The 21,465-nt window shown below is 45.5% G+C and overlaps 1 pseudogene; it reads right to left on the bottom strand.

Annotated features, from left to right (window-relative positions):
* Positions 1-17,595: 17,595 nt before the first annotated feature.
* LOC144299427 (immunoglobulin lambda variable 8-61 pseudogene) lies at positions 17,596-18,060 on the bottom strand (annotated as a pseudogene).
* Between the last annotated feature and the right edge of the window lie 3,405 nt (positions 18,061-21,465).

Here is a 21,465-nt window from a genome sequence, read left to right as displayed (position 1 = left end):
GTCTAATGCCTCACAGCGGAAACTCAAAGGAATCCTATGTGGGACTAAGCAATCCAAACATGAAGATAGTGGTGACGATTTCCGAGGGCAATTATCAGTCTCCACCAAATTACACATGATTGAAAACTGCCATCTCCAGCTCTAATCCATGACCACAGTCTTCACTCAGGCCTCCTACTTTGGTGAATCTCCATTCCTGAAGTGAGTAAGCAGCTTGCAGCAGCGTCCATCCATTTACTGAATTGTGCAGTTCCAGAACACAGCACAGCCCCAACAAACCATGCACCTGTTCTCCCCGGGACACACCCCTGTCTCCTAGATACAGAGCTCCGTGCAGTCTCTCGTGACTTTACACTTACAGGCTCCACTCAGGTTCAAGGTCACTCAGTGGAGCAGCTTTCCCCCGAGGGCTGCACTGAGGTGGGCTCACAGGTTTGTCCTGCAGGTCCATGGGTTTGGTCACAGACTACATTCCTTCATGAGCCCTAAACCTCATAATTGACTTTTATATGCAGATTTAAGGGCTCTGTCAAGTGGCTCTACATCGTTCAGTGAATTCTGACAGTGCCGTAGTGTCATTTCAGTACCATCACAGTAGCATATTGAAGAACTTCATTGCTCAGAAACAATTTTCTCTGTGCACGTGTACTTTTTCTTCTTTTAGCCTCTGAGAAGCAGCAGGTATCATTACACTCTCAAGACAATGGCTCTTCAAAAATGTAATACAGTAATCATAATACTGTGAAAAATATCCAGTTTTACAAATATGCCACCAATTGGATGACATGTTAGTCAGGAACAGCTGTGTGTTCATTATATATAAACCTGCAATAAACCTCCAGGGGCAGATATCTGGTTGCCTTCAGTTTTTAGAGGCTGTGAATGAAGCTGGTATAAACATTCTTGTGCAAGTTTTCCCTGAGCAAAAGTTTTTGGATTTATGTTTATAATTTTATAGTTTTATGTTTGCACCTATTTAACAAAAAATCAGAAAATAAGACAAAACAGCCAGCACTAGTTATAACCGGATAGTGTATAAAATCAAAAGGAAATAAGGCTGACTTACTTAAGCACAAAGTGGGTATTGTTGAGAACCATGGTATATTCAGAGGCAAAAGAAAATGCTTCATTTATTTTAGACTCAGAAGGTAAAAATGAATATCAACCAGCCTAGAGGTAACTGCTCACAGGTGAAGAAGACAAGACATGTCTGTTTACAGGAAGACTCTTCATTCAGGAGGGGCTGCTCTGAGTGACACTGAGGACAGAAGGGGCAGGAGGAGCCTCACCTCAGGCAGGCCCTGGGATGGACCTGGGCCCAGGGCATCAGGAAAGAATAAGCACAATCACAGGCTACTTTGAGGAGGAACTGCTGGTGTGTCCCCTCTTCACACATGAGTGTGTTTTTGTCTCACTTCCCCCCAGGCTTGGAGCACCGTGGGAGCATTGAGACTATCATCCCAGGATGAGCAATAATAATCAGCCTAGTCCTCAGCCTGGAGCCCAGAGATGGTCAGGTTGGTTGAGCTGCCAGAATTGGAGACAGAGAATCTCTCCAGGACCCCTGAGGGTCTGATATGATCCACTTAGATGATGGTTTTAGGGGCCGTTCCTGGAAGCTGTTTGTACCAGTTAAAATAATTATCACCCATGTTGTTTGTGCTTCCAGAACAGAAGATGGTGAACCTCTGAACCAGACCCCCAGACCTTGAGGGCGGCTGGGTCAGCACAGGCAGGGACAGAGAACCTGCAAACAAAGACCCTCATGGAGGATGGGTCATTGAATCTAGGAGTATCTCAGTTTGGGGGTAAGATCACCCTGGGAGCTCATCCATAAGACTGGCACTGTTCCCAAGCAGAAAGAGTAGAGCATAGTGACACAACACCTGGACTCCACAGTTGATGTGAGGTGACCCAGGCTTATATTATCCTCCCTACTGTCTTCTGGAAATGAAGGGGCTGCTTATGCAAAATTGCATCCCCTTCCAGACTCTCTCAGACTCCATCTGATAGTGTTCAGGAGAAGAGAGGACAGAGGAGGCTGAGGGCAGGACCTGCTCTGACTTGGACTCAAGAGAGGGTGGTGTGTGCAGCATGTGCAGCAGGGAACCCCACAGGACCCTGCCCAGGAGCCTCTGCCAGGCCCTGAGGGCACCAGGCTGCTGGGTTTCACCAGGGGCACAGGGGGCAGCTAAGCCTCTGCCCAGCCCTGAGGCCAGGGGGGTTCCCCCACCTGGGAGGGTCCCCCTGCAGGACCCAGGGGATGCAGAGTGACCCCTCCTGGTTACAAGTCCCTCTCAGGGTCTTCAGTGTCCTGAGGTTTATACCCTGGGCTCGGTCACCAGCACTCAGCAGTGACCTGTAGGAGTGTGTGAAGCCCCCTGTGGGGACTAATGTAAAGAACATGGATACAGTGTCTGTGATTTAAAAGCTTCCAAATAGAAGGAAGAGTCATACAGAAAGAAGCACTCCTGTGGGTATAAGAATTTATATAATTCTGGACAGCCCAGGTGGCTCAGCGTTTTAGTGCCACCTTCCACCCAGGATGTGATCCTGGAGACCCGGGATTGAGTCCCACGTTGGGCGCCCGGCATGGAGCCTACTTCTCCCTCTGCCTGTATCTCTGCCTCTGTGTGTGTGTGTGTGTGTGTGTGTGTCTTTCCTGAATAAATAAATAAATAAATAAATAAATAAATAAATAAATAAATCTTTTTAAAAAAAGAATTTGTATAATCCATAAACCATATGAAAGGGTGAAATCATCCCACCCTCTGAGACATTTAGGAACTCCTCAAGGGAAGGTACTCATGTCTGTCTTGACAGAGGAGTGACCGTGTTCTGCACGCAGAAGAGAAAACGAGACCAGGGCATGAAGATGCTCAAACCATGAAGGGACATGGTGATTTCACAGATTGAGAATATCATCTGGTGATGATGTCACCCTGAGATGGGTGGGCACACAGAACAGGGAAGGACTGAAGAAACCAGGTGATTTGCGAGAGCAACTGAGGCAGGAACACAGCAGGCTGTGTTATTGGCAGCTGTGCTCCCCAGGAGGAAGGTGGGGTGAGAAGGGGAAGAGGATCGTGAGTACAGAGGTCACTGCTATCATGGGCCCCTTAGAGGTTGCTGGTGTCACTACAGGGGAGCCTCAGGTAACGAGGGACTTCTTTGTGCATGAAGGAGTGGAAGATCTGAAGAAGGAGCACAAACACTGATTTCCTATTTCAAAACTGGGAGGCCCAGACCTTGAGCAGCAGGAGCAGTGCCCTTGGCATGGGGCTGGTGTGCAGGCCAGGTGAGCAGACCCCGGGGTGAGTGTGGTCATGTAGGGGGGGACAGGAGTCTAGGAAAGAACCCTGGGCTCCATCCCTGGGTACAGGATGGGGGACAGGGGTCCTGCAGGCAGCATCCCTCAGTCCAGGCTGGCTCCGGGGGCCTCCCCTGCAGGATGCCTGCAGCTTGTGGGTGTGTGAGTCCTCCTCACTGTTCTAGGTCTCCCAGGGTGAGCTCGCTGTCAGATGAGGTGACACCTGCCCCTCTTGGTTTCCCCATGGGAATGTTCATGGAGGGCTTAGAACAGTGAGCATGTGTTGGTGGGTATGTTCGCAGACCTTCACACTCCAGCGGGGAAGAGGATTCATGGAGGAGCATGAGCTGAATGTCCAAGGTCAGGCTGCAGTGTCCGGGACAGTGGGCATCATGAAGAAGTAAGGATGGAGAAGAACCCCAACTTCTCCCTCCACCTGTACATCCCCAGGACCCCAGCCACAGGAAGGGAGAGCTAGGGGCTCTCTATCATCCTTTCAACCCCTGGGGAGAGGGTGTCAATCTGGTCAGTCACTGCTCTGCACCCCATCTTCTCCCTGATGTCCTCTTTGGCAGGAGGACCCTCCTGAACTGTGGGGTCTGGGCTTTATAGCAGGTGGGGCCTGGGCCCAGGCTCAGGCAGCGACTTCCTTCCCAGCTGCAGCACCCCATAGACCCTAGGGACAGGCTTCCAGTCCCCGGCTGCCCCAGACCCGGTCACCCTTAACTAAAATGAGGGGACAGGAGCCCAGAACATAGCCCCCTGCCTCCAGTGCTGAGTCCCCTGCCCATTATGCTTGGAGTAGACAACACCCAGGTCACACCCAACCTTCTTGAAGCTTCACCTAATGACCCCAAATGGCTCAGAATCCCCAGCTGTGGCTCCTCCGTGGAAAATGTCTCCAACTGTCCCCACTGCTCCACTGCTTCTCCAGGATTAGAGTGAAGCTCGAGGCCAGCATAATACCCAGGGCAGGGAGCACATGGACAAAGACATCAGGGATGCTGCCCCCATGGACTCCAGTGTGGGTCCCTGAAACCTAGTCTCTCTCTGTCTCTGTGTCTGTCTCTGACTCCACTTCCTTCCTATGTCAGCTGAGCCTCTGTCCACACTCCTGGTGGGGAGGTCACAGGCTAGACCTGTCTCTACAATGATTTCTGTTTCTGGCCCCAATTTCCAGGTTTATAAGTAATCACTCTTTAGTTTTCAAGTCCCTGTGTTGCAGCTGACGGATGTCCTGCTGTCGCCATCAGAACCACAAGGACAGATCCGACCATGACATTGGTTACGGAGAGGCCGAGACCCTCACAACAGAGGACCTTCTGTTTCTGAAGGGACAACACTGGCTCCCACCATCTGTGACATTAGAGGTTGTGGTTCAATTCCAGGCACGGCTCTGAAACATCACAATGACTGACCCCTCCGCCCAGGAGACACACTCTATCATCTGGACTAGGGGGCTCAGGTGCAGTTGCTTTGCTCCCTTTTCAAACTGTCCAATTTCCCTCAGGTCCCCACCTTCCTGTCTCCTCCCTTCGGGAACATGGGGGTCACACCTCCTTGGAGCACTAGATGGGATGATGTCCCCCTGTGAACTCTGTCATGGACCCCAGACTCCTAGAAGACATTTTCTGCCTGCACAAAGGTGCTGTCACTCTGGAGTTAGTTTACTGAGTTGTGACAACACATGGGTGTGGTGTGACCTTCGTCACAGTGCCGTGTAAGAGAGTAGCATCACCACAAATACAATCACTTCATACACTCCCCCTCCTCATTCCACCACCCGCTGTCAATCCCTGGCCTCCTTACCACCTCTACATTCTCACCTCTTCCAAAATACAATGAAATTTCAATGATGTGGATGTAGCCTTGATATTTTCTTCTTCCATAAAAAATGTGCATTTAAAACTTATGTATATTTTTCGACTTGAGAGCTTCTTTCCTTATTTTGATTAATATCCCTCTCTCTGGACAGCCTGGGTGGCTCAGCGGTTTGGCGCCACCTTCATCCCAGAGCATGATCCTGGAGACCCGGGATCCAGTCCCACATTGGTCTCCCTGCATAGAGCCTGCTTCTCCCTCTGCCTGTGTCTCTGCCTCTTTTTCTCTCTGTGTCTCTCATGAATAAATAAATAAATATTTTTTTAAAAAAGACTGTGGAAGGAACCACCATATCCTTTGACAGATAAATGGATAAAGAGGATATATACAATGCAATATTACTCAGCCATCAGAAAGGATGAATTACCTACAATTTATGTCGACATGAATAGAAATGGAAGGTATTGGCTGAGTTAAAAGAGTCAATCGTAGAAGGACAATCATCAGATGGTTTCACTCATATGTGGAATATAAGAAATAGTGAACGATGGGCAGACCAGGTGGCTCAGCGGTTTAGCAGCGCCTTCGGCTCAGGGCCTGATCCTGGGGTCAGGATCAAGTCCCATGTTGTGCTCCCTGCCTGGAGCTTGTTTCTCCCTCTGCATGGGTCTCTGCTTCTCTCTCTATGTGTGTCTCTCATGAATAAATAAATAAAATATTTATTAAAAAAAGAAATAGCGAACAGGACTATAAAGGAAAGGAGGAAAACTGAGTGGGGGAAAGTTTGAGAGAAGACAAACCATAAGAAACTCCTGACTCTGGGAAACAAACAAGGTAGGGAAGGGGAGGTAGGTGGGGGAAGGGCTGACTGGGTGATGGGCACTAAGGAGGGCATTGAAGGGATGTGTACTGGTGATATATGTTGACAAATTGAGTTTAAATAAATTATTTTGAATAATTGTGATGCCTGGGTGGCTCAAGTGGTTAATAATCTGTCTTCGGCTTAAGTTGTGATGCTGGGGTCCTGATATCCAGCCTTGCATTGGGCTGCCTATTCACCAAGCAGTCTGCTTGTCCCTGTCCCCCAGCTCCTCATATCTCATCCCATATCTCTCTTTCAGATAAATACATAAAATCATTTTTGTGTTGAAACACACATTTAGGGATGCATAGGTGGTCCATAGATTAAGTGTCTGCCTTTGGCTCAGGGCATGATCCTGCAGTCCCGAGATCGAGCCCCACATCAGGCTCCCTACAGGGAGCCTTCTTCTCCTTCTGCCCATGTCTCTGCCTTTCTCTGTGTATCGCTCATGAATAAATAAATAAAATCCTTTAGAATAATAAATATGCATCTATAGGGGCTCCTTGTTGGCTCACTCACTGGAGGGTGGGATTCTTGATCTTGGTGGTAGGTTTGAGCCCCATGCTGGATGTAGTCATTCCGGAAAAATAAGATCTTAAAAAAGTAAAATGTAAATATACATGTAATGTTTCCTAAAACATAGTATGATGGTGTCTGCAGTCGTCTGTATGGACTTCATCTACTATTCTACACGTTTTATGAGTAAACAAGTATTAGTTATGTTAAAATTTATTAGTATTAATAAACATTTTGTCTAACAGTTTAGAGAGTCCATGGATATTGTCTTTAATAAAGGAAAGGGTTACAGGGAGGCACCATTTCATGCCAGCATCCCGGGGGGCATTTGCTCTACTGCTGTCACCAGTAACAGGATTAACTACCTGTGCATGTGTTCCTGCTTGGGAGCTATGGCCCCAGGACTGTGGCCCACCCCCTCATCTGTCTCTATCACTGTGCTTAGCATCACTGTCATGCACTGTAAGCTCCACAGAAGGTGCTCAATGATGAGGACCAGATAAAAGACCCAGGGGTTTTTGTGTCACTTCCTCCTTATCTGAGATGCTGTGGGTAAGTGTAGCAGCTCCCACTACCATGTCGTGTAAAACAGTAATAGCCTCGTCCTCAGACTGGGCTCCTGTGATGGTGAGGGCGGCTTTGTTCCCAGAGATGGATCTAGAGAAGCAGTCAGGGACCCCAGAGGGGCAGTCTTTTGTGCTGTAGATAATCGTGGCAGGAGCCCGCCCTGGGGTCTGCTGGAACCAGTTGGGGTAGTTACTTGTAGTGACTGACCCAGAGCTGAGGCCACAAGTGAGTGTGACTCTCCCTCCTGGAGACACTGACAACAATGCCTCCTGGCCACCACAATCTGAGAATTTGGTCCTAAAACCAAGAGGAGAGAAAGGTATAGTTATGGTAGACAAGGGTCACATGAGTCCTTGCTTTTATGTTCCCCCAACAGATGCAGAGTCCATTTCCCTGACTTGAGCCAAGAGCAAGTAGCCCGAGAAAAAGCACCATCCAGGCCATAGTGGGGACCCTCACTGGAGGTGGACTCCACAAGCTCTTTGGCTGGAGTAGGGTGTCCCTGGCCTTTTCTTGACCCCAGACCTATTATAATAAACAAGTGCTTTATGCAAATCAGCTTCCTGTCTATCCCTCCCCCAAGATCACCTGCAAATCACCTGGGAGATCTTGAAAGGGACAGATGCTGGGACCTCACACACACAAACGTCTGCAGGGTGGCCTGGGACACTGATTGTCAGGAAGACATCTTTGATAAATCACCTTCCTATGACCCTGGTGACCTCTACCCCAAAGTTCCTCACTGAGAATCCTGACAGCTGTATGAGGAGATGGATACATTCTCCAACTCCTGGCCCTGCCTCTAAATCACCTCAACTCTAATCACTCTCTGAACATTTCCTTCCCTCCCCAAAGACATTGCTTATTTCCTTGGAGGATCCTAGCAGCCACTCTTCCATCCATGAGGATACCAGGAATCTCAGAGTCCATGTGACAGATGTAGGGATGGTGGTCTCAACTTAGTTAATCATGGACAGTGTCTACAAATAGTCCAGGGGTGCCAACTGAAAATGTCTCTTTATGAGAAATGAACCCAATATTCTGAACATTTTGAACTCCATTTCCCTTTGTGCTCTGCTGAGGATCGGATGGTCCTGGAAGGCTGGGGAAGGAACCTGGAGAAGAAGGACTGGCAGGAGCAAAAAGGATTCTATAGGAACAGGGGAAGATGAGGCTCAGGCCTCGTGTTTGCCCCAATGTTAGATACCAAAAGACTGACATTGATTTTGGAATTACTTGTAAATTGTTGGTTTGATAAATCATGCATGTTTTTTCCCTTTCTCTTCATGTTTGAGAGCCTGAACTCATATCAGAGAACAATATTCATGAATTTCCTATTAAACAAAGGCATCTCTGACACTTTAGAAGACAAAAGGAATTTCACATCTATCAAATTTTGAGATGAGAAATGGTATCCATACAAAAGAAAAAAAAAAAGAATTGGGAAAGCAAAAACACAAACAATATCTTTCTCCATAGATAACTATAAAGTACTGATATAAATGAGAAAATCCAGTAAGAAATAACAACTAAAATGATGCAGATAAAGGACTCAGGCACTTACTGCCTATTTCATCAAGAGCACAATTGGAAGTCATACTTAGAGCAAGGGTCCCTAAGGGTGTCCACCTGGACACATTGCCCCAAGCCTTCCCCAGACACAAGCGTCCTATTGACTTTCCAGTGGGGCAGATCTGGGTGGGAATCTACAGCCAGAGCAGAATGGATGGATTGATAGACTGGAGACAGAATCAACCAAGTCCCCAGGAGTCCTCTCAGGCAGGAAAGTGATAGAGCAGCGCCCCCGTGGGTCCTGAGTGATCCTACATGAGTCAGGCAGGAGCTTCCTCTGGGCAGTGCTTGTACGTCTGAGAGGACATAGTGATGCAGGCTGACCAGAGCACTCTGGAGATCACTGTGTCCTCTGTGGTGTGTCTTGTCACATCACTGTTCTCTCCCACAGGGTGTCAGGGAACCAGCACTGGGAGCTCAAAGGCTCTACCCGAGTTGGGGCATCTGATGCATGGCTCAGTGCCTCTTCACATCTGCTCCCCTCATTCCATGTGCCTCATCACTGAGAGACTGATCACAACTAATCTCAGCCCCAATCGTCCATGGTTATGAAGGTCAATTTTTACCCAAGGGATCACATGGCTTCTAGTAGTTCATATTTTGAGTCATTTCTGCAATTCATAGCTATGTTAATAAATGATATCTTCCTGAAATTTAAATCTGATACTCGAGAGGGGGCAAGATGGTGGAAGAGTGGGGTCCCCAAGTCACCACCAACTTAGCTAGATAACTTTCAAATCATCCTGAGAACCTATGAATTCGGCCTGAGATTTAAAGAGAGAACAGCTGGAATGCAACAGTGAGAAGAGTTCCTGCTTCTATCAAGGTAGGAAGACAGGGAAAAAAGAAATAAAGAAACAAAAGGCATCTGAGGGGGAGGGGCCCTGAGGAGCTGGGCTGAGGCCGGGGCGAGTGCCCCCAGGTCAGGAGAGCCCCGCCTGGAGGAGCAGGTGCTGCTCCAACCTTCCAGGGATGGACAGGCGCTTGCAGGGAGTCAGATCAGGACACCAGGAAGGTAGGGATGCCCTCAGGCTCCTGGGGGCACTAACAGAGCCCCTGCCCCTGGGGAGAGCCCCACACCCCATGGCCGAGCTCCTTAAAGGGCTGCAGTGTGCCCCGCAGCCTGGGAGCAGCTCGGGGGGGCTCAGGCAGAGGTTCCGTGGAGGGGGCTGTGTGGCCGGGAGCGCGATTCCAGCAGTACAGGCTGGAGAGTCCAGGGCACCGGGGACACAGCCCAAGATCTGGACTCCCCCCAGGACAGGTGGGGGCAGGAGTGCCGAGGACACCGAGGACACCTGCCACCGGGGGCCCCGAGCTGAGTAGGTCAGCGGCCCCGCCCGGGAGCATCCAAGCCCCTGCAGACTGGGAGCTGCAGTAGTTACTGTGGGAGCAGACTCCAGGGCTGGGGGGCTGGCCGCCGCCACTGCTGCTGTTCCTCTTGGGGCCTCACAGGGTAAACAGCCCCCACTGAGCCTCACAGTGGCCTCACTGGATAAACAGCTTAAACATCTTTCACTGAGCCCTGCACCAGGCAGGAGGCTGAGCAGCTTCCCCAAGTGCTCATACCTGAGAATCAGCACATCAGACCCCTCCACCAGAAGACCAGCTAGACGGACAGGGGAAAAACAAATTATTGACCAAGCAGCACTGGAAAGTTCCAGGGGAAGTCGAGGGGTTTACAGTATACAGAATCAGAGGATACTCCCCCTTCTTTTTGTTTTCTGTTTGCCTCCCCCCCTTTTTTATCTTTTTTTTCTTTTACTTCTTTTTTCTTTATCTTTTATTTTCTTTTCTCTCTTCTATCTTTTTCTCCTTTTTTCCAGTACAACTTGTTTTTCGCCACTGTGCACTGAGCAAAATTACTAGAAGGAAAAACTCACCACAAAAGAATCAGAAACAGTCCTCTCAAAAAAAAAAAAAAAAGAAACAGTCCTCTCTACCACGGAGTTACAAAATTTGGATTACAATTTAATGTCAGAAAGTCAATGCAAAAGCACTATTATAAAGCTACGGGTGGCTCTAGAAAAAAAGTATAAGGGACTCAAGAGACTTCATGACTGCAGAATTTAGATCTAATCAGGCAGAAATTAAAAATCAACTAAATGAGATGCAATCCAAACTAGAGGTCCTAACGATGAGGGTTAACAAGGTAGAAGAACGAGTGAGTGACATAGAAGTCAAGTTGATGGCAAATAGGGAAAATAAGGAGAAAAGACAAAAACAATTAAAAATCATGAGGATAGATTAAGGGAATTAAATGACAGCCTCAGAAAGAAGAATCTACGTTTAATTGGGGTTCCCGAGGGCGCCGAAAGAGACAGAGGTCCAGAATATGTATTTGAACAAATCATAGCTGAAAATTTTCCTAATCTGAGAAGGGAAACAGGCATTTAGATCCAGGAAATAGAGAGGTTCCACCCCCCTAAAATCAATAAAAACCGCTCAACACCTCGACATTTAATAGTGAAGCTAGCAAATTCCAAAGATAAAGAAAAGATCCTTAAAGCAGCAAGAGGCAAGAAATCTCTAACTTTTATGGGGAGAAATATTAGATTAACAGCAGACCTCTCCACAGAGACTGGCAGGCCAGAAAGGACTGGCAGGATATATTCAGGGTCCTAAATGAGAAGAACATGCATCCAAGAATACTTTATCCAGCAAGACTCTCATTCAGATAAACCACATCTTCTTTATCCATTCATCTTTCGTTGAAAAGATGTGGTTTATGTATACAATGGAATATTACTCAGCTATTAGAAATGACAAATACCCACCATTTGCTTCAACGTGGATGGAACTGGAAGGTATTATGCTGAGTGAAGTAAGTCAGTCAGAGAAGGACAAACATTATATGTTCTCATTCATTTGGGGAATATAAATAATAGTGAAAGGGAATATAAGGGAAGGGAGAAGAAATGTGTGGGAAATATCAGAAAGGGAGACAGAACGTAAAGACTGCTAACTCTGGGAAACGAACTAGGGGTGGTAGAAGGGGAGGAGGGCGGGGGGTGGGAGTGAATGGGTGACGGGCACTGGGGGTTATTCTGTATGTTAGTAAATTGAACACCAATAAAAAATAAATTAAAAAAATAAAAAAATAAAAAAAAGAACTTATTAAACTCAACACCAAAGAAACAAACAATCCAATCATGAAAAGGGCAAAAGACATGAACAGAAATCTCACAGAGGAAGACATAGACATGGCCAACATGCATATGAGAAAATGCTCTGCATCACTTGCCATCAGGGAAATACAAATCAAAACCACAATGAGATACCATCTCACACCAGCGAGAATGGGGCAAATTAACAAGGCAGGAAACAACAAATGTTGGAGAGGATGCGGAGAAAAGGGAACCCTCTTACACTGTTGGTGGGAATGTGAACTGGTGCAGCCACTCTGGAAAACTGTGTGGAGGTTCCTCAAAGAGTTAACAATAGACCTGCCCTACGACCCAGCAATTGCACTGTTGGGGATTTACCCCAAAGATACAAATGCAATGAAACGCCAGAACACCTGCACCCCGATGTTTATAGCAGCAATGGCCACGATAGCCAAACTGTGGAAGGAGCCTCGGTGTCCAACGAAAGATGAATGGATAAAGAAGATGTGGTTTGTGTATACAATGGAATATTACTCAGCTATTAGAAATGACAAATACCCACCATTTGCTTCAACGTGGATGGAACTGGAGGGTATTATGCTGAGTGAAGTAAGTCAGTCGGAGAAGGACAAACATTATATGTTCTCATTCATTTGGGGAATATAAATAATAGTGAAAGGGAATATAAGGGAAGGGAGAAGAAATGTGTGGGAAATATCAGAAAGGGAGACAGAACGTAAAGACTGCTAACTCTGGGAAACGAACTAGGGGTGGTAGAAGGGGAGGAGGGCGGAGGGTGGGAGTGAATGGGTGACGGGCACTGGGGGTTATTCTGTATGTTAGTAAATTGAACACCAATAAAAAATAAATTAAAAAAAAAGACTCTCATTCAGAATAGAAGGAGAGATAAAGAGCTTCCAAGAAAGGCAGGAACTGAAAGAATATGTGACCACCAAGCCAGCTCTGCAATAAATATTAAGGGGGATTCTGTAATGGAAGAAGTTCAAGGGAACAATCCACAAAAACAAGGACTGAATAGGTATCATGATGACACTAAATTCATATTTTTCAATAGTAACTCTGAATGTGAATGGGCTCAATGACCCCATCAAAAGGCGTAGGGTTTCAGACTGGATAAAAAAAGCAAGACCCATCTATTTGCTGTCTACAAGAGACTCATTTTAGACCTAAGGATACCTACACCCTGACAATGAAAGGTTGGAGAACCATTTACCATTCAAATGGTCCTCAAAAGAAAGAAGGAGTATCCATCTTCATATCAGATGAACTAAAGTTGATCCTGAAGACTGTAGTGAGAGATGAAGAGGGACACTATATCATACTTAAAGGATCTATCCAACAAGAGGACCTAGCAAACATCAATATTTATATCCCAAATGTGGAACTTTCTCCAAAATAGACCACAGACTGGGTCAGAAATCAGGTCTTAACACCAAAAGATTAGCATTATCCCTTGTATATTTTCAGACCATAATGCTTTCAAATTAGAACTAAATCACAAGAAGAAGTTTGGAAGGATTTCAAACACGTGGAGGTTAAGGACCATCCTGCTAAAAGATGAAAGGGTCAACCAGCAAATAAGGGAAGAATTAAAAAGATTCATAGAAACTAATGAGAATGAAGATACAATCATTCAAAATCTTTGGGATACAGGAAAAACAGTTCTGAGGGGGGAATACATCGCAATACAAGCATCCATCCATTCACTGGAAAGAACTCAAACACAAAAGCTTACCTTGCACCTAAAGGAGCTGGAGAAAAACAGCAAATAGATCCTACACCCAGAAGAAGAAAAGAGTTAAAAAAGATTTGAGCAGAGCTCCATGAAATGGAGACCAGAAGAACTGTGGAACAGATTAACAAAACCAGGAGTTGGTCCTTTGAAAGAATTAAAAAGATACATAAACCATTAGCCAGCTGCATACAGCAATTTGGCAGTGTGGCAGGATACAAAATCAATGCCCAGAAGTCAGTGGCATTTCTATACACTAGCAGTGAGACTGAAGAAAGAGAAATTAAGGAGTCAATCCCATTTACAATTGCACACAAAAGCATAAGATACCTAGGAATAAACCCAACCAAAGAGGTAAAGGATCTATACCCTAAAAACTATAGAAGACTTCTGAAAGAAATTGAGGAAGACACAAAGAGATGGAAGAATATTCCATGCTCATGGATTGGCAGAATTAATATTGTGAAAATGTCAATGTTACCCAGGGCAATTGACACATTTAATGCAATCCCTATCAAAATATCATGGACTTTCTTCAGAGAGTTGGAACAAATCATCTTAAGATTTGTGTGGAATCAGAAAAGACCCCGAATAGCCAGGGGAATTTTAAAAATGAAAACCAGAGCTGGGGGCATCACAATGCCAGATTTCAGGTTGTACTACAAAGCTGTGGTCATCAAGACAGTGTGGTACTGGCACAAAAACAGGCACATAGATCAGTGGAACAGAATAGAGAATCCAGAAGTGGACCCTCAACTTTATGGTCAACTAATATTCGACAAACAGGGAAAGACTATTCATTGGATAAAAGACAGTCTCTTCAATAAATAGTCCTGGGAAATTTGGACATCCACATGCAGAAGAATGAAACTAGACCACTCTCTTTCACCATACAAAGATAAACTCAAAATGGATGAAAGATCTAAATGTGAGACAAGATTCCATCAAAATCCTAGAGGAGAACACAGGCAACACCCTTTTTGAACTCGGCCACAATAACTTCTTGCAAGATACATCCATTAAGGGAAAAGAAACAAAAGCAAAAATGAACTATTGGGACTTCATCAAGATAAGAAGCTTCTGCACAGCAAAGGATACAGTCAACAAAACTAAAAGACAACCTACAGAGTGGGAGAAGATATTTGCAAATGACCTATCAGATAAAGGGCTAGTTTCCAAGATCTATAATAACTTATTAAACTCAACACCAACTGTGTGGAGGTTCCTCAAACAGTTAAAAATAGACCTGCCCTACGACCCAGCAATTGCACTGTTGGGGATTTACCCCAAAGATACAAATGCAATGAAACGCCGGGACACCTGCACCCCGATGTTTATAGCAGCAATGGCCACGATAGCCAAACTGTGGAAGGAGCCTCGGTGTCAAACGAAAGATGAATGGATAAAGAAGATGTGGTTTGTGTATACAATGGAATATTACTCAGCTATTAGAAATGACAAATACCCACCATTTGCTTCAACGTGGATGGAACTGGAGGGTATTATGCTGAGTGAAGTAAGTCAGTCGGAGAAGGACAAACATTATATGTTCTCATTCATTTGGGGAATATAAATAATAGTGAATGGGAATATAAGGGAAGGGAGAAGAAATGTGTGGGAAATATCAGAAAGAGAGACAGAACGTAAAGACTGCTAACTCTGGGAAACGAACTAGGGGTGGTAGAAGGGGAGGAGGGCGGGGGGTGGGAGTGAATGGGTGACGGCACTGGGGGTTATTCTGTATGTTAGTAAATTGAACACCAATAAAAAATAAATTAAAAAAAATAAATAAACTCAACACCAAAGAAACAAACAATCCAATCATGAAATGGGCAAAAGACATGAACAGAAATCTCACAGAGGAAGACATAGACATGGCCAACAAGCACATGAGAAAATGCTCCGCATCACTTGCAATCAGGGAACTACAAATCTAAACCACAATGAGATATCACCTCACAACAGTGAGAATGGGTAAAATTAACAAGGCAGGAAACCACAAATGTTGGAGAGGATGTGGAGAAAGGGGAACCCTCCTGCACTGTTGGTGGGAATGTGAACTGGTGCAGCCACTCTGGAAAACTTTGCGGAGGTTCCTCAAAGAGTTAAAAATAGATCTGCCCTACGACCCAGCAATTTTACTGCTGGGGATTTACCCCAAAGATGCAGATGCAATGAAACGCCAGGACACCTGCACCCCGATGTTCTAGCAGCAATGTCCACAATAACCAATCTGTGGAAGGAACCTCGGTGTCTATCGAAAGATGAATGGATAAAGAAGCTGTGGTGTGTATACAATGGAATATTACTCAGCCATTAGAAACGACAAATACCCACTATTTGCTTCGACGTGGAGGGACCTGGAGGGTATTGTGCTGAGTGAAATAAGTCCATCGGAGAAGGCAAACATTATATGGTCTCATTCTTTTTGGGAATATAAAAAATAGCGAAAGGGAATAAAGGGAAAGGAGAGAAAATGAGTGGGAAATATCAGAGAGGGAGACAGAACATGAGAGACTCCTAACTCTGGGAAATGAACAAGGGGTAGTGTAAAGGGAGGTGGGTGGGGTTTGGGGTGACTGGGTGATGGGCACTGAGGGGGCATTTGACGGGATGTGCACTGGGTGTTACGTTGTATGTTGGCAAATTGAACTCCAATAAAAAAAATGTTATACAAATATTAAGTGTTTTAAATGACCACTTTTGGTACGTTGTTAGATTGAATGTAAATATGTTGTTATATTTTGTTTCCTATGCTTATGAAGCACATGGATTTTTAATTTTCTTATTTAAAAAAATCTTAAATTTAGAATAAAAGAGGAAAACTAGGTTTATAATACATTCTAATTCATCCTTCTTCTCTTAGTATTCTCATGATTCCCTATTAAATGCTTGATAGAATTCTCTAGTGAAGCCGACTGGCCTGAAGTTGTTTGTGGGAATGATGTCAAGGAGAGTGATGAAGAATTTCAGTGTAAGTTCTAGCAAACATGAAATACATGAAGTGTTTCCTCATTCCTTGTACAAAATCTACAATGTATCAATTATGGCTGCAGATATGTCTTATTTGCCTGTAATTTTCCTTTACATTTTATATGACTGTTGATGTAAAATTAACTGCTAATTCAATTTTCCAAGTTAAGTTAGTATATCAATATTTAATAAAGATAATGCGTTTTGAGGCAAAAAATAATAGAAACTACCCATGTATAATGTCAGGTCTTGCACAACCTTAGAGGTACAAACAAATCATATATAAAATATCATGCTATCCTTTGTCTCTACATATTTCCTTGGAAACCAATGGTAGTCAGGAACCATAATGCTGAGATTGTACAGTCTGCAGGCTGAATTACAAATCCATTGGTCATGTATTGTCCCTCAATTCTATATCTCCTGGGCATGCACTGCTCCACTGCAGGCTGTTGTGACACCAGTAGATTGCGATTTTGAGTCAGTTTCTCAGTGTTCTTGGATCTTTAGTGCCATTTGGGGAATGATTGAGTCCGAAGATGTTACTCTCTTTGCATTTAAAGGGATATTTTCAGGAATAATTTTATGTTAATAAAATAATAGATGCTTCTTAAACACTCACTTTCATGCATATCTCTTGGGATGCTTATTAAAACATACATCTATGAACACCAATACTGGTTTCAGATGTAGAAGTATAGGATGGGAGGTTGCAGGTTTATTAGGCTTCACATTATGAAAATCTTAATTCAGTCTTCACAAATTAGCGAATAAAGTGAGATCTACCAATGCTTTATTTATAGTTTATTAATAGTCCTCATAGATAACAGTAGATTGAGTGTCAGTATTGGTTTATGGATAACGGAAGGGAAACTGCACTCCTGAACATTTTAGGCAGAAAGGGTGCAAGGAGGCACAGTCTTGGAAGGTACATTGGAGAAATGAACACACCTTGGCAGAGATGGAATGGAGTTGATTGCCACTAAGCAATGAACAGGAGAGTGGCACCCAGGAGCTTCACTTCCTATGGTGATGTTGACTCTTTCCCCACCTCACTTTCTCTCCTGCCTCTAAGGGTGAGGCCATGAGGAGGTTTTGGTTGCACTTCCCCATAGATTTAAATCACTGTGTAAGCACCACCACTCATATACAGCGAACAGTGGTAGGCAGCCTCATCCTCAGGCTGGGCTTCTGTGATGGTGAGGGCAGCTTTGTTCTCAGAGATGGATCCAGAGAAGCGATCAGGGACCCCAGAAGGGCGGCTGCTTGTGTCATAGATAATCCTGCTAGGAGCCTGGCCTGGGGTGTGCTTGTACCAGCCAGGTTTGTTACCTGTAGAGACTGACCCAGAGCTGAGGCCACAAGTGAGTGTGACTGTCCCTCCTGGAGACACTGAGAGTGATGGCTCCTGCGTTACCACAGTCTGAGAATCAACTCCTAAAATCAAGAAGAGAGAAAGGTGTTGTTATGGAGACAAGGGTCACATGAGTCCCTGTTCTTATGTGCCCTCACAGATGCAGAATCCTTTTCTCTGACCTGATCCATAAGCAAGGAGCTCAAGAAGAAGTAACCTCCAGACCATGGTGGGGACCTTCATAAAATGCAGCCTGCTCAGGCTCCTGGGCTGGAGAGGGGTGTCCTGGGTCCTTTTCATGCCTTCAGACCCATTAGAAGGAAAAGACGCTTCATGCAAATCAACTTCCTCTCTCTCCCTGCCCCAGAGTCATCCACATATTCCCCTGGGCAATCTTGAAAGAGGCAGACGCTAAGGACTCACAGACAACAATGACTGCAGGGTGACCTGGGACACTGAGTATAAGGAAAACTTCTTTCACCAAATCACCTCCCTATGATCCTAGGGACGTCTGTCCCAGGGTTGCTCTCGGAGAAACCTGAAAGCTCTATGAGGAGATGGCATGTGTTCTTCACCTCCTGGCCCTACATCTAGTTCACCTCAAATCTAACATATCCCTGGAAAATTTTCTTCCCTCCCCAGTGACATTCCTTCTTGTCTCCTTGGAGGATCTTAGCAGCCACTCCTCCAGCAGTGAGGACACTGGGTATCTCAGAGGGTGTAGGGATGGTGGCCTCCTCTTAGTTAATCATGGACCCTGTCCGCAGTAGCGCAGGGGGAGCTGACCGGTGATGTCTCTTTATCAGAAATGAACAGAACACCGTGAACAAGTGAACCTCAGGGAGCATTTTGAACTCCATTTCCTTTTGTGTTCTGCTGAGGATCAAAGGGTCCTGGAAGGCTGGGGAAGGGATTGGAAGGAAGGAGGACTGGCAGGAGGGTAAAGAGTCTCCAGGAATAGGGGAAGATGAGGCAAAGAAAGGACTCATGTTTGTCCCAGTGTGAGATACAAAAATGACTGGCATTCATTTTGGAATTACTTGTCAATTGCTGTTGTGATAAACACTACAGGATTATTTTTCTTTCTCTTCATGTTTGAAAGCCCGAACTCATATCAGAGAAAAATTACTCATACTAAATGATTTTCCTATTAAATGAACGCATCCTTGACCTTTAGAGAATGATAGGTAATTTCATATCTATCAAATTTTGGGATGAGGAGCAATATTCATACTCAAGAGTAAAAAAAGAATTGGAAGGCTGAAAACACAAATAATATCTATTTCTGTAAGTAAGTAACTCTAAGGTATTGGCAGAAATGAGAAAGACAGTTAAGAGAGAACTAAATGAAGGAAGATAAAGGACTCAGGCACTTACTGCATATTTCATCATGAGCACATTTGGAAGACATAGTTATCAGCAAGGGTCCCTGAGGGTGTCCACCTGGACACATTGCCCCAGGGCTTCCCCAGACACCAGGGTCCTATTCACTTTTCCGTGGGGCTTACCTGTGTGGGTTCTGCAGCCAGAACAGAATGGAGGGATTGATAGACTGGAGACAGAATCACCCAAGTCCCCAGGAGTCCTCTCAGGTTCGAAGGTGATAGAGCAGCATCCCTTTGTTGGTCTTGAGTGATCCTTCATGAGTTGGGGGAGCTACCTCTGGGCAGTGCTTGTACCTCTGAGAGGACATACTGATGCAGGCTGACCAGGACGCTCTAGAGATCACTATGTCAACTGTGGTGCATACTGTCACATCACTGTTCTCTCCCACAGGGTGTCAGGAAGCCAGCACTGGGAGCTCGGGGGCTCTACCCAGGTTGGGGCATCTGATGCATGGCCCAGTGCCTCTTCATATCTGCTCCCCTCATTCCACGTGCCTCATCACTGAGAGACTGCACACAACTAGTCTTAGCCCCAATCCTCCCTGGTGATCAAGGCCAATTTTATCCTGTATCAAATGAATTCTAGTATCTCAGATTTTGAGTCAATTCTGTGATGATATCTCCCTGCAATTTAAATCTGATACACTTCTGTTGGGTTGTGCTTCCTCCCGTGATTTGCTAGAATGATAAAATAAGTTTAGAATACATGAATTTTGTTTTAATATATATTTTAAACCATTTTTTTCAACAAAGACTTAAACACTGTGGGTGACAGAACCAGTCTAATTGGTTCTGGACCCAGGAAGGACCCAGGACCCTGGAAGATAGGTCAGATGTTGACACAAAGAATTGATGACCACCACCTGTACCCAGATGACAGGAGCAAGAAGCAGAGCCAGTTCCTCTCCTGTCCCGACCCTTTCTCTTTCCCCTAGGGGAAACTCCCTGTTCAATCAGTGGGGAGGTGAAGAGAGGATCCAGGTCATGGTAGAGAAGCCACTGAGCTCTGCCTGCTGTGATCTGATTGTTGGCATTGGGACAGTCGCTTCCCTGAAAAGTCCTATACTTTCCCCAGGGAACATTGCAGTTCGAGTTCATGAAACAAATATATATTTATTGTATGATTGTCCTGTCCATCTACCTTCCACGAAAATCATGTCTGGACAGGGTACTCCATGGTGCGGTGGAAGAGCAAATATGGGGCCTGTGTGATTCAGAGCTGACAGCTCTTGTGGCTCCAGGGTTGCAGGTGCAGGAAAGTCACCCACAGTGAGGACCCTGCTTGCTCTAGTGTGTAGGGGCCAGTGATAGATGTTCCTGGTCTTCCTCGCCCAGACCCTGAGCTCTCAGGAGCAGCCCAGCAGCGCCCACTGCTGGCCTCAGACTCCGTGCACCCCCAGCCCATATCACACACCCCAGCCCTCCTGGAAGGGTCTCTGTCATTTGCATTTGGACCCTTCTCGTCACACCCAGAGCAGTAGAATGAGCAGGTCAGCTCTGTGGGGTTGAGCCATTCATTTTTCCAGGGCATCAATGTTCTCAGTTAGACAGCCAACTGAAATATATATGTCACAGTGTGTTTCAGGATTCCCTGACAGTGGAGTTGCATCTGCCTTCTCCCAGGTTTCATTACTAGGACATAATGAGCTTGAGTCAAGCTCAAGATTTAAAGTTCCCAGGGATCCCTGGGTGGCTTAGTGGTTTAGCATCGCCTTCGGCCCAGGGCATGATCCTGGAGTCCCAGGATCGAGTCCCATGTTGGGCTCCCTGCATGGAGCCTGCTTCTCCCTCTGCCTGTGTCTCTGCTTCTCTCTCTGTGTATCTCATGAATAAATAAATAAAATCTTCATTAAAAAAGGAAATAGCAAACAGGACTATAAAGGAAAAGAGGAAAACTGAGTGGGGGAAAGTTTGAGAGGAAGACAAAACATAAGAGACTCCTGACTCTGGGAAACAAACAGGGTTGCAGAAGGGAACAGGGTTGCAGAAGGGAAGGAGGGTGGGGGATGGGCTGACGGGGTGATGGGCACTAAGGACGGCATTGAAGGAAGTGTTGGTGATATATGTTGGTGGTGTATGTTGACAAATTGAGTTTAAAAAGTTATTTTTAATAATTGTGATGCCTGGGTGGCTCAGGTGGTTAATGATCTGCCTTCGGCTTAAGATGTGATGCTGGGGTCCTGATATCCAGCCTTGCATTGGGCTGCCTATTCAGCAAGGAGTCCGCTTGTCCCTGTCCCTCAGTTCC

This window comes from Canis aureus, chromosome 27 (assembly GCF_053574225.1).
Source record: "Canis aureus isolate CA01 chromosome 27, VMU_Caureus_v.1.0, whole genome shotgun sequence".
Taxonomy (NCBI): domain Eukaryota; kingdom Metazoa; phylum Chordata; class Mammalia; order Carnivora; family Canidae; genus Canis; species Canis aureus.
The sequence above is the reverse complement of the archived record's forward strand: the minus strand, read 5'-3'. Positions and strand labels throughout refer to the sequence as shown.